This window comes from Anomaloglossus baeobatrachus, chromosome 4 (genome assembly GCF_048569485.1).
Source record: "Anomaloglossus baeobatrachus isolate aAnoBae1 chromosome 4, aAnoBae1.hap1, whole genome shotgun sequence".
In the NCBI taxonomy this organism is placed as follows: Eukaryota; Metazoa; Chordata; class Amphibia; order Anura; family Aromobatidae; genus Anomaloglossus; species Anomaloglossus baeobatrachus.
In genome coordinates this window covers 396,980,336-396,994,554 of record NC_134356.1, presented here as the reverse complement: position 1 = coordinate 396,994,554, position 14,219 = coordinate 396,980,336, and positions in this window count along the sequence as shown.

The following is a 14,219-nucleotide window of genomic DNA, read 5'->3' as shown; positions in this document are numbered from 1 at the left end:
CGTCTCTCGTCTCTTTTCTGTCTCTCGTCTCTCTGCTGTCTCTCGTCTCTCTTCTGTCTCTCGTCTCTCATCTCTCTTCTGTCTCTCATCACTCTTCTGTCTCTAGTCTCTTGTCTCTCTTCTGTCTCTCGTCTTTCGTCTCTCTTCTGTCTCTCGTCTCTCATCTCTCTTCTGTCTCTCGTCTCTCTTCTGTTTCTCGTCTCTCATCTCTTTTCTGTCTCTCATCTCTCGTCTCTTTTCTGTCTCTCGTCTCTCTGCTGTCTCTCATCTCTCGTCTCTCTTCTGTCTCTCGTCTCTCGTCTCTCTGCTGTCTCTCGTCTCTCTGCTGTCTCTCGTCTCTCTTCTGTCTCTCTTCACTCTTCTGTCTCTAGTCTCTTGTCTTTCTTCTGTCTCTCGTCTCTCTTCTGTCTCTCGTCTCTCGTCTCGACTCTCTTGTCTCTCGTCTCTCATCTCTCTTCTGTCTTGTCTCTCTTCTGTCTCATCTCTTGTCTTTCTGTCTCGTCTTTTGTCTCTCTTCTGTCTATCGTCTCTCTCCTGTCTCGTCTCTCTTCTTTCTCATCTCTCTTCTGTCTCGTCTCTCTTCTGTCTCTCTTCTGTCTCGTCTCTCTTGTCTCTCGTCTCTCTTCTGTCTCGTCTCTCATCTCTCTTCTGTCTCGTCTCTCTTCTGTCTCGTCTCTCCTCTCTCTCGTCTCTCTTCTGTCTCGTCTCTCTTCTGTCTCTCGTCTCTTGTCTCTCTTCTGTCTCTCGTCTCTCTTCTGTCTCTCGTCTCTCGTCTCTCTTCTGTCTCTCGTCTCTCTCTCGTCTCTTTGCTGTCTCTCGTCTCTCGTCTCTCTTCTCTCTCGTCGTTCATCTCTCTTCTGTCTCGTCTCTCATCTCTCTTCTCTCTCGTCTCTCTTCTGTCTCTCGTCTCTCGTCTCTCTTCTGTCTCTCGTCTCTCGTCTCTCTTCTGTCTCTCGTCTCTCTCTCGTCTCTTTGCTGTCTCTCGTCTCTCGTCTCTCTTCTCTCTCGTCTCTCATCTCTCTTCTGTCTCTCGTCTCTCTTCTATCTCTCTTCTCTCGTCTCTCGTCTCTCTTCTGTCTCTCGTCTCTCTTCTGTCTCGTCTCTCTTCTGTCTCGTCTTTCGTCTCTCTGCTTTCTCTCGTCTCTCTTCTGTTTTCGTCTCTCTCTTGTGTCTCTCGTCTCTTGTCTCTCTTCTGTCTCTCGTCTCTCTTCTGTCTCTCGTCTCTCATCTCTCTTCTGTCTCTCATCTCTCTTCTGTCTCTCATCTCTCGTCTATTTTCTGTCTCTCATCTCTCATCTCTTTTCTGTCTTTCGTCTCTCTGCTGTCTCTCGTCTCTCTTCTGTCTCTCATCTCTATGCTGTCTCTCGTCTCTCGTCTCTCTTCTGTCTCTCGTCTCTCGTCTATTTTCTGTCTCGTCTCTCGTCTCTTTTCTGTCTCTCGTCTCTCTGCTGTCTCTCGTCTCTCTTCTGTCTCTCGTCTCTCATCTCTCTTCTGTCTCTCATCACTCTTCTGTCTCTAGTCTCTTGTCTCTCTTCTGTCTCTCGTCTTTCGTCTCTCTTCTGTCTCTCGTCTCTCTTCTGTTTCTCGTCTCTCATCTCTTTTCTGTCTCTCATCTCTCGTCTCTTTTCTGTCTCTCGTCTCTCTGCTGTCTCTCATCTCTCGTCTCTCTTCTGTCTCTCGTCTCTCGTCTCTCTGCTGTCTCTCGTCTCTCTGCTGTCTCTCGTCTCTCTTCTGTCTCTCTTCACTCTTCTGTCTCTAGTCTCTTGTCTTTCTTCTGTCTCTCGTCTCTCTTCTGTCTCTCGTCTCTCGTCTCGACTCTCTTGTCTCTCGTCTCTCATCTCTCTTCTGTCTTGTCTCTCTTCTGTCTCATCTCTTGTCTTTCTGTCTCGTCTTTTGTCTCTCTTCTGTCTATCGTCTCTCTCCTGTCTCGTCTCTCTTCTTTCTCATCTCTCTTCTGTCTCGTCTCTCTTCTGTCTCTCTTCTGTCTCGTCTCTCTTGTCTCTCGTCTCTCTTCTGTCTCGTCTCTCATCTCTCTTCTGTCTCGTCTCTCTTCTGTCTCGTCTCTCCTCTCTCTCGTCTCTCTTCTGTCTCGTCTCTCTTCTGTCTCGTCTCTCTTCTGTCTCGTCTCTCTTCTGTCTCGTCTCTCCTCTGTCTCGTCTCTCCTCTGTCTCGTCTCTCTTCTGTCTCGTCTCTCTTCTGTCTCGTCTCTCTTCTGTCTCGTCTATCATCTTTGTAGCTGAATAATCTACTTCTGGTTTATCTACTGCAATACAGAGGTCAAGATTACCAAATCTTCCTAAGTTTTGCATTACAGACAGTAGCTCAATGGGTAGAGCTGCTGCCTTAGGAGAATTAGTTCACGAGTTTGAGTCCTGGTAAAGAATTTAATTTAATTTATTTATAATTTAAATTATAATTATTATTTATGTATAATTATAATTTAATTATGCACTGAGGGGAGGAGCCAGACATCAGCTTTGAGCCGCAGCACACACCTCTAAAATCAGAACAGTTCACGGAATGAGGCAGCATTGCTCTCTCCTCTCTCTACTCTCTCTCCTTTCTACTCTCTCTCTTCTCTCTCTCCTCTCTCTCTCTGTCTCTCTCTTCTCTCTCTCTCTTCTCTTTCTCTCTCTTCTCTTTCTCTTTTCTCTCTCTCTCAGACCTGGCGATGATCAGCTGATGCGGTCACCTGACGAGATCAGCTGACACTATAAGTTGAGCGGTGAGGCCGGCTTTTTACCGCCCGGCCGGCTAAACTATCAGCTGATGTTGTCGGACAGGAGTCTGCACAGAAGTGTGTAGTTTTTTTTTTTGCACTAATGCATCAGCTGATTGTATAAAAGCCGTTTATACAATCAGCTGCTGTGTCATGTGATTCAGGCCCTTGAACCTGACACATCATCTGATCGCTTTGCCTTCCAGCAAACCGATCAGATGATATTGGATCCGAATTTGACGGTACTGGACCCTTGACCCAGGATTAATGCGGAGCGGGGTTCTTTATTGTAATAAAGATGGAGTCACTAATTGTGTTGTGTTTTATTTCCAATAAAAATATATTTCTGTGTGTTGTGTTTTTTTTTATCTGTACTAGAAATTCATGGTGGCCATGTCTAATATTGGCATGACACCATGAATTTCGGGCTTAGGGCCAGTTCATAATATACAGCTAGCCCTAACCCCATTATTACCCAGCGAGCCACCCGTCCCCAGGGCAGCTGGAAGAGTTAGATACAGCACCAGAAGATGGCGCTCCTATTAAAGCACCATTTTCTAGGGAGTCTGTGAACTGCAATTCGCAGCAGGGGTGCCCAGAAAGCTTGAGCACCCTGTGCTGTGGATTCCAATCCCCAGCTGCCTAGTTGTAGCTGGCTCTACACAAAAATTGGGCGAAGCCCTTGTCATTTTTTTTTTTTAGTTATTTCATGAAATTCGTGAAATAATTAAAAAAAACAAGGGCTTCTCTATATTTTTGGTTCCCAGACGCGTACAAATAGACAGCTGGGGGTTGGGGACAGCCCGTAGCTGCCTACTTTACCTGGCTAGCATACAAAAATATAGCAAAGCCCACATTTTTTTTGGGGGGGGGCAAAAATCCTCTGCATACAGTCCTGGATGGAGTATGCTGAGCCTTGTACTTCTGCAGCTGCTGTCTGCTATCTGTCTGTATGTAGGAGAGCAGACAGCAGCTGCAGAACTGCAAGGCTCAGCATGCTGCATTCAGGACTGTATGCTGGAGGGAGAGACAGGGGGAGCAGAACTACAAGGCTCAGCATGCTCCATTCACTAGTGTATGCAGGAGAGCAGACAGCAGCTGCAGAACTACAAGGCTCAGCATACTCCATCCAGGACTGTATGCAGGAGTCTTTTGCCCACCAAAAAAATGACGTGGGCTTCGCCATATTTTTGTATGCTAGCCAGGTACAGCAGGCAGGTACGGCTTCCCCCAACCCCCAGCTGCCTATTTGTACCCGGCTGGGAACTAAAAATATAGGGAAGCCTTTTTTTAATTACTTCATGAATTTTATGAAATAATTAAAAAACGACATGGGCGTCGCCCCATTTTTGTGTCCAGCCGGGTACAACTAGGCAGCTGGAGATTGGAATCCGCAGCACAGATTGGCCCAAGCTTTCTAGGCCCCTCTGCTGCGAATTGCAGTCCGCAGCCGCCCCAGAAAATGGCGCTTTCATAGAAGCGCCATCATCTGGCGCTGTATCCAACTCTTCCAGCAGCCCTAAAGCAGGGTGGCTTGCTGGGTAATAAAGGGTTAATACTAGCTTTGTTTTACTAGCTAGTATTAAGTCAGAGATTCTTAATGTCAGGCAAGTTTGGCCCGGCCATTAAGAATATCCAAGAAAGGGTTAAAAAAAGACACCCCACAGAGAAAAAAAGCTTTAATAGAAATAAATACACAGACACACTTAGAGACTCCATGTTTATTAGTCCCTCTCACCCCTCCACGATCCTGGTCTTCTGTTTTCTTTTTCCTTCAATCCATGCAGCTCTGCTACATCAGACAGGACTGCATGGGAGGAAGACGCTGCTGCTCCCGTGCAGTCTAAGCACTCAGTGAGTTAGCAGAGGCTGCGGGTTTTAAGCGGTGACGTCACTGCTGCCACCGTTGCAATAGTAATCTGACAGGCGGGTTATTATGGCAACGGTGATCTCGGATCACCTGATTCCTGGTGCCGCTATTCACCATCTGGGACAGCCAGTCCCTGCATGTGGGCTTACTCTGTAAAGAGTGCCGACATGCAGGAACGGGGAGCCAAGCATGTGTCCAAGCATCTCGCCGGTACACGGAGATGCTCAAACGAGCACCGCGTACCGGAGAGATGCACTGACAGGACCTAGCATGACGTTTAGCCATGTGACCAGTCTGCAGCCAATGAGATAATACACAAGTGACTGGTCACATGCTATGACGTCGTCACGGAAGGTCCTATAATCAGTGCTGGTTACCGGGAGGGCGCAGCAATGATCGGAAGGAAAAGCGACCGGAGGCATCGCGGGGAACTGTATGTATAATAGCAATGTTTATTAACTGTATGTGTACATGTATAATGTGTTTGTATTTGCCTGCCATCATTTTCAATGGGGTTCGACGAACCAAACCAAACTCGAACAGTAGGGGGCTGGCTCATCTCAAGTCTTTAGTGCTAAAACTCCAGGCAACTTCAAGCTAGGCTGAGACATCCACAGGTGGAGAGATAACCTGGACCTAGTCATGGCCAACAGTCCCAGCCTAAATTGCGCGTTGCAAGATCCTGAAGTCCTGGCCTAGAATTAAGGGGCACTTTGCACACTACGACATCGCAGGTGCGATGTCGGTGGGGTCAAATTGAAAGTGACGCACATCCGGCGTCACAGGCGATATCGTAGTGTGTAAAGCATTTTTGATACGATTAACGAGCGCAAAAGCGTGGTAATCGTATAATCGGTGTAGCCCCGGTAATTTCCATGAATTGGGAATGACCGATGTTACGATATTGTTCCTCGTTCCTGCGGCAGTACACATCGCTGTGTGTGAAACTGCATGAGCGAGGTACATCTCCTACCTGCGTTCTGCGCCTCACGTCGGCTATGCGGAAGGATGGAGGTGGGCGGGATGTTTACATCCCTCTCATCTCCACCCCTCCGCTTCTATTGGCCGCATGCCGTGTGACGTCGCTGTAACACCGCACGACCCGCCCCCTTAATAAGGAGGCGGGTCGCCGGCCAGAGCAACGTCGCAGGGCAGGTGAGTGCATGGGAAGCTGACGTATCGATAATGTTCGCTACAGCAGCTATCACAAGATATCGCAGCTGTGATAGGGTTGGGGACTATCGCGCACGGCATCGCAGCATCGGCTTGCGATGTCATAGTGTGCAAAGTGCCCCTAAGAGGCCTGAGATTTCTGCATTTGGTGGTTGGAAAAAGAGTTAGCATGGACCTACGAGGGGCATGGAGAATTGGTGGTGCCTTGGGGTTTGTGATGAAGAGAGTATTATTTTTAGTAGCCTTTTGCTGTTTTTCAAAGTTTAGCAAAATGGTGATCAGCTTGCCATTATCTTGCTAGATTCGCATGGAGCAAATTTCCCCAAAAATCTGCATTTTGGAGAAAATAAAATTTTATACAATTCAAATAGAATTCAATATCCCTCAAATAAATGTATCCAACGCTAGTGACTGTTACTACGTAAAGACTAGGGTGAAGTATAGAGCCTTGAGGCATGAAAAATGTAATGATTTATTAGTCTTAAACTTTTTTAAATGGAATCTGCCATTCCTAAAATGTTTTTCAATCTGTTTTTTCTGATCTCTGTTGAAAAATGTTAGTACGTATTGTATTAAAAATGTATATGAATATTTTAACTTTGCGTCTTGTTACCATAATTGTACTATTTTTGAAGATTGCTGTTGGCTGCAAAGAGCTGTCCTCCTTAAAAACAAGCAATGTAAATAATTATTTTAGTGGATATAGAGACAGAAGAAATTGCAAACTACCACCAACTGCACTTTTTCTGTCAATAGAACAAAGTCAATCCACCAATGTCATCAGATCCCCCATTAGTCCTATGCGTAAGAGTTACAATAAGTCTAATCCTCTATTCTCTTGAACTCTGCCCCCAGTGAAAACCAGGAGGCCCTGATACACATTAACTTAAGGATCAGACAAAAATTATTATGATCCAATGTGTTTGACCATTCTATACTGCAAAGGTAGTTTAAATTATTTTTTTACAGTGCATTTGAAACACCATATCTTATAAAATATTAAAATAATTTAATTAAAATGTTGTAATTCCTTATCTGGTATTTGTTGTAATAATTATTTAGATCACAGCATTTTCTTATAATTACACAGATATGCAAAATTTGGGATAATTATTTTTTTTTCAAATCCAACGATTGATACTTATGTTTTCTTATGCCATGATTTAAAAAAACAAAACAAAAAAAAACCACTTCTATTTTTAACCATTACATATGGATTTTGCACAATGAATGTGAAATTATGTGCAAGAAAAATCTTTAATGTAGTAAAAAATGTATAATATATATTATATATAAAAATGTATTGAACATTCACTCATCATGTTCATATTCCATCTTCATTGGTATGATGGCTCCATCTCCTTGATATCCTAATGAAATCTTTCTCCTTGCTCTTCGCTAACAACACCAAGGTTTTCAAGAAAGGAGTCCAAAAGGGAATGTAAAATATGTGACTTTAAATTTATCAGACAATCCAAGGTTTTTAAAACGTTTCAGAATGTTCTCCGCGATGAACTTCAATTTTGGATCTTTGTTGTTACCTAAAGGTTTCTTCCCAATTAGGGATGAGCAAGCCCAAACGGTAAAGTTCGGGGTTTGTACCGAACACCAGGTGTCCGGGTCTCGAACTTGAGCATGAACTTTTAAAAAAATGTTTATGATGTACTTCGGAGTTTGCGTGCTGTTTGTATACTAATACATTTTTTTTAAAGGCTGCCACGTAGAAAATCAACAAACTCTACTACATGAGGAAGTTGCATGTACGCTGCTATGAAAAATAAAAAAGGGACTGCAAAAGGAAGTAAAATGTGGGCAATTGCCCTATAAAAAATGGGGATAGGGAATAAATTAAAGCATAAATGATGTGTATTCCCATCTACTTTTGATAATTAATGCAGGGAAAGCAGACAATTGCACGCTGCAGCCCTCAGCTGTCAGTTGTACCTTGGTTGGTTATCAAAAACAGAGGGGGTTCTCATGGCTTTTGTTTTTTAAAAAATATTTAAATAAATAATTTATTAAACAAATGCAGTGGGGTCCCCCTCTTTTTGATAACTAACCAAGGTAAAGCTGGTCTTATCATGCTGGAAAAGCCCATAATTATTTGGCCCTTCCCAGCCTAAAATAGTACCCTGCAGCCATCCCAAAAGTGGCACATCCAATAGATGCACCAATTCTGGTGCTTTGCGCAGCTCTTCCCAATTATCCTGGTGTGGTGGCAATCAGAGTAATACTTATAGGGTTAATGTTAGCTGTGAGTTGAAATCTGGCATCAAGCCTAGGGGTTAGTAATGGATCAACATCTATCAGATATCCTCATTACTAACATGGCAAGTGTAGAGTAAAAAAATACACACACAGGAACAAAATTGTTTATCTGAATAAACACTCTCCATACCCCATCATTCACCAATTTATTAATTCAAAAGAAAACCTTAAAGTTTCGACAAAATCCAATGTGGTAATGTCCCACGACATCCATTGATTCCTATAGAGCTTCATTTGGAGAACATTTTCAGAATGAGGCTCCATAGGTCACTACGAGGCAGTGGCAGCCCAGAATTTCTCATGCTCTAATCCCCAGTTGGATTATGTCATAACTTTGAGGATTTTTTTATTCAATAAATTGGTGAACGAGGAAGTGGTGGTGGGTTTTTTCTCAAACATTTATTTTTTTCCTGTTTGAGTGGTATTTTAACTCTGCACTTGCTGGGTTAGTAATGGGGGTGTCTGATAGATTTATATCCATTACTAAACCCAGGGCTTGGTGCCTGCTGTCAACTCACAGCTGACATCAACCCCAAAATTATTACCCAAATTGCCACTGCACCAGGGCAATCAGAAATAGCTGGGCAAAGTGCCAGAATTGGTGCATCTAATCAATGCGACATTTTTGAGGTGGCTGCGAGCTGCTACTTTTAGGCTTGGAGGGGCAAAAAAACATGCCTTCCGAGCCTGATAAACCAGCCCCAGCTGTGTTCTTTACCTTGTCTTGTTATCAAAAAAATAGGGCAAAAATAGGTAATAGTTCATGCCCTTTTATTTAAATAATTACAAAAATTGGCATGGGATAACCAGACAAGGTAAAGCTGACAGCTGAGGGCTGCTTCAGGTAACTTAAACATACAAAGGCTATGTGCCCTTGTTGCGTTGTGTCCCTGCAAAAATTTCGGCAGCTATTTGAACAGCACATATGCGCTTCAAATCTCTGCAGAAACACTGCGTAATGAATGCAGTGAAAAGCCGATTTCATGCACTCTGGATGCAGCCCCCACCATAGACAGAGCGGGACCTGCATTCAAAGCGCTTGGAATAAGTGACATGTTGCTTTTTAGAATGCAGCAATTTGGCAGCATGCAAATCGCTGCGTTCTAAAACACAGCGTGCGCATGGATTATGCACAATCTTCATAGATTGTGCTGGGGATGCAGGACGCATGTAGTTACACTGCAGTGCAAAACGCAGCGTAACTGCAACTGCATGCAATATGCACACGTGGGCACATAGCCTTAAAATGGGGCAAAAGGTTTCGGGCTGGTAGGCTAAAGAAGGGGCCATACAAAAAAAATACACAGTGCACTATTTAGGTTGCATAAATGGGAAAAAAAATAAAAATCTCAGCATTACCTTTCATCCCTATTTTGATTATAAGCAGAATACGTAAAATTGTATGACTGTGTTTAAATTAAGAATAAGCACTTTATCAGCTTTTTTAAACACCATAATTCTATAGGAAATCATTTTGTATAGATTATGTATATTCCAGGCATATATAACTGATAGAAAAGTCAGAACATAAATGGGAGATAATTAGCTAAGCCTCATTTTGATAAAATATAGACTTAGCTGATTGAGATTATTAGACCATGTTACTATATATATAAGCAAGAACAAGAGAGGTTGATTGCTTATAGAGTTTAACAGCGGGCTAAACGGCTACTGTTATTACATGAACCATAGGACTGATAGATTTGTAGTTCAAGCAAGACTTATTTTACATTAGGAGCAATTGCACAACCGAGCTCTTCCTGGGGCAGGTCTAAAGAAGAAGTGACATCGTCGTACTGATAGTTGATATCATGGATTTGCAATAAAAACACAATTTTTGAAGGTAAATACAGTAACCTCAAAAGCTTTACATTAATTCTCTCTACACTTCAGTACTATGAGTAGAAAAGATGCTGAATAATGGAGGTTTTAATGTTTAATTTTTTTCCTTTGTTCTAGTCCTAACTAGGGTTTGTGCAGAACAGCGTAGAGTAGATCTATAGTTAGAGCTAAAGTAAAGTTGTATACAATTGTGCAGAGTCCAGTGAGGTAAAGACAAAAAAAAAATAACTTTTATTAATTAATAACTAAAGTGTCAATATTAGGATTCCTCTCATAGATGCAATGTCTAGGTCAGTGGGTGGGACCACTCCCCCATTTCTATAGAGTACAAAAAAAAACTAAAAAAAAGAGCAGGCCATGAGTTGGTGTATGTGTAATTGGAGCACGTTCACACGGCAAATGCCTATTACTAAGGAGCAATCCGAAACGCATAAGGCGTGGGCCCTGTGTTGGCCTGTATCATGGGACTTTTAAATTTTTTGCACGTATGACTTTCTAAATAAATTTGGATACCACTTTTAAGAAAGAACTTGATGCTGGATTTCCTTCCTGCTTATATGTGGTGGCCAGCCACGTCATTGCATCAGTGGGGTTTGCAGAGAACCTGGTGAGCTTTCCTCTCCCCCTTTACCAACTAGCATATGCTGGAGAGACTGTGTGAGCAGCAGCAGACAATTGTGGAGTTTCAGCTGCAGCATGCAAGGATGAGTCACTCTATGGCATAACACCACTTCACCACCAATGAGTGGGCCTTCATGCATGACTTGTGTGCTCAGGAGGAAGAAGATCAGGGGTAACAGGGACCATTCACATCATTAACAGGCCTGTCATCCACACATGGCTTGGAGTACGGAATCTTGTACCAATAGCGGCCAGATACACAAGTGGCCAGCCAGGTGACAGCTTTGGAGGATAAATAGATGAAGGAAGAACAGTCTTCACAAAGGGTGGCATTCAAAGCAGCTCACAGGCATCACTGGAACATGGCTACATAGATACAGAGGACACAGCCACACACCTTCTATCGAGTAGAGATGAGCGAACTGGTCCCGGTTCGGCTCGAGGCCGGTTCGCCGAACAGGGGTCCCGTTCGAGTTCGGTTCGTCGAACGTTCGACGAACCGAACTCGAACGTATAGGCTATAATGGGAGGCAATCACAAACACATAAAAATGCATTATAAATGTACACAAACAGTTAATAAACATTGCCATAACAATTACCGGTCCTCGCGATCCCTTCTGCACTCTGTCTCCTGCCGCTATTCCATCCGATGATTGCTGAATCCTCCCGGTGACCTGCACTGCCAGCAGAGATGCAGGACCTATCGTGACGTCAAAATAGCCATGTGACCAGTCACGTGGCTATTATCTCATTGGCTACAGACTGGTCACATGACTATGACACGTCATGTAGGACCTGCGAGTGCATCTCTCCGGTATACGGTGCACATATGTGTATCGCCGTGTACCGGCGACATGCTCTAGCACACGGTCGACTCCCCGTTCCGTTAGGGACCGGCTGACACACCCGGTCATTAACGGAGATCACCGTTGCCATAGCAACGCAGTTAGCGGTGACGTCACCGCTAACCGCGGCTCCGAGAGCACCGTTGCTATGGTAACGCGTCTGTCAGCGTTACCGCTAGCAGCCAGCACTGATCACTCACGGAGTGAAGGCTGCACGCTGCTTCCCGATTGTAGTGATGATTGTAGTGAGGATGGAGGTTCCCCAGCCCCAAGTGATGAGCTGGTGAACCTCATCCTTCCTCACTACAATCGTCACTACTACTACACTAGTGAGGATTGTAGTGAGGATGGAGGTTCCCCAGCCCCAAGTGATGAGCTGGTGAATCTCATCCTCACTACAATCGTCACTACTACTACACTAGTGATGATTATAGTGAGGATGGAGGTTCCCCAGCCCCAAGTGATGAGCTGGTGAATCTCATCCTTCCTCACTACAATCGTCACTACTACTACACTAGTGAGGATTGTAGTGAGGATGGAGGTTCCCCAGCCCCAAGTGATGAGCTGGTGAATCTCATCCTCACTACAATCGTCACTACTACTACACTAGAAAGAAAGAAGACAGAAGAGCAGGATCGTGGAGGGCTGACAGGGGGTAAAAAAGATGGAGTCTCTAATGTGTCTGTGTATTTATTTCTATTAAAGTATTTATTCTCTGTGTGGTGTCTTTTTTTTAACCCTTTATTGGAGATTCTTAATGGCCGGGTCAAACGTGCCTGACATTAAGAATCTCTGGCTTAATACTGGCTGGTAAAACAAAGCCAGTATTAACTCATGATTACCCAACAAGCCACCCGGCTCCAGGGCTGTTGGAAGAGTTGGATACAGCGCCAGATGATGGCGCTTCTATGAGAGCGCCATTTTCTGGGACGGCTGCGGACTGAAATCCGCAGCAGAGGCGCCCACAAACCTCGGGCTAACCTGTGCTGCAGATTCCAATCCCCAGCTGCCTAGTTGTACCCGGCTGGACACAAAAATGGGGCGAAGCCCACGTCATTTGTTTTTTAATTATTTCATGAAATAATTAAAAAAAACGGGCTTCCCTATATTTTTGGTTCCCAGCCGGGTACAAATAGGCTACTGGGGGTTGGAGGCAGCCCGTGGCTGCCAGCTGTACCTGGCTAGCATACAAAAAATGGCGAAGCCCACGTCATTTTTTTGGTGGGCAAAAAACTTCTGCATACAGTCCTGGATGGAGTATGCTGAGCCTTGTAGTTCTGCAGCTGCTGTCTGCTCTTCTCCATACAGACAGACAGCAGCTGCAGAACTACAAGGCTCAGCATACTCCATCCAGGACTGTATGCAGAAGTTTTTTGCCCCCTGAAAAAATTATGTGGGCTTCGCCATATTTTTGTATGCTAGCCAGGTACAGCAGGCAGGTACGGCTGCCCCCAACCCCCAGTTGCCTATTTGTACCCGGCTGGGAACCAAAAATAAAGGGAAGCCCTTTTTTTATTATTTCATGAATTTCATGAAATAATTAGAAAACAAATGACGTAGGCTTTGCCCCATTTTTGTGTCCAGCCAGGTACAACTAGGCAGCTGGGGATTGGAATCCGCACCACAGGTTGGCCTGAGCTTTCTGGGCCCCACTGCTGCGAATTGCAGTCTGCAGCCGCCTCAGAAAATGGCATTTTCATAGAAGCACCATCTTCTGGCGCTGTATCCAACTCTTCCAGCACCTGCCTGCTATACCTGGCTAGCATACAAAAATATGGCGAAGCTCACGTCCTTTTTTTGTAGTTTTTTGGCAAAAAAAATAAAAAATGCTTCCCTGGATTTTCCATTGCCAGTGAAGGTAACACCAAGCAGTGGGGGTTAGCAGCCAGTAGCTGCTTGGATTACCCTTAGCTAGCAATACAAGAAATGGGAGCCCATATATATTTTTTTTAATTATTTATTTAAATAACTAAAAATAAAATGGGCTTCCCTGTATTTTGATTGCTGGACATCACAGTGCTGTAAAAATAAATCTTTAAAAAAATGAAGTAGCGCTCCGCGGTATTTTTGATTCTCAGCGCAAATAAAGCAGACAGCTATGGGTTGCCACCCCCATCTGCCTGCCGTTACCTTGGTTGGCAATCAAAATACAGGGAAGCCCATTAATTTTTTCTATTTAAAAAATAGTTAAAAAAAAAAATGACGTTGGGTCCCCCCATTTTTGATAGCCAGCTAGGGTAAAGCAGACGGCTGTAGCCTGAAAACCACAGCTGGCAGCTTTACCGTGGTTGGGGATCCAATGTGGAGGTTCCCTCAGGCTCTTTTTTATAATTATTTTATAAATATTAATAATTACACAATAAAAGTAGGGTCCCCCCAAATTGGATCACCAGCCAAGGTAAAGCGGACAGCTGTGGTCTGGTATTCTCAGGGTGGGAAGGTCCATAGTTATTGGGCCTTCACAGCCTAAAAATAGCAGGCCGCAGGCACCCCAGACGTGGCGCATCCACTAGATGCGCCAATCCTGGCGCTTCACCCCAGCTCATCCCGTGCCCTGGTGCAGTGGCAAACGGGGTAATAAATCGGGTTGATACTAGCTGTAAAGTCACCTGAGATCAAGCCCAGCAGTTTGTGATGTCATGGCGTCTATTAGATACCCAACATCATAAACTGTCAGTACTAACAAAAACAAAAAATCGACAAAAGAAATTTATTTGAAAAAAACAGTCCCCAAAACATTTCCTCTTTCACCAATTTATTGTAAGAAAAAAAATAAAGGGGTCCCACGACGACTCTGGACCGTCTAGAATATGGGGGGGAGACACTCAGGGAATGTATCCCCCATTTTCTAGGAGTGCGGACCCTTCATGTGAGGAGTG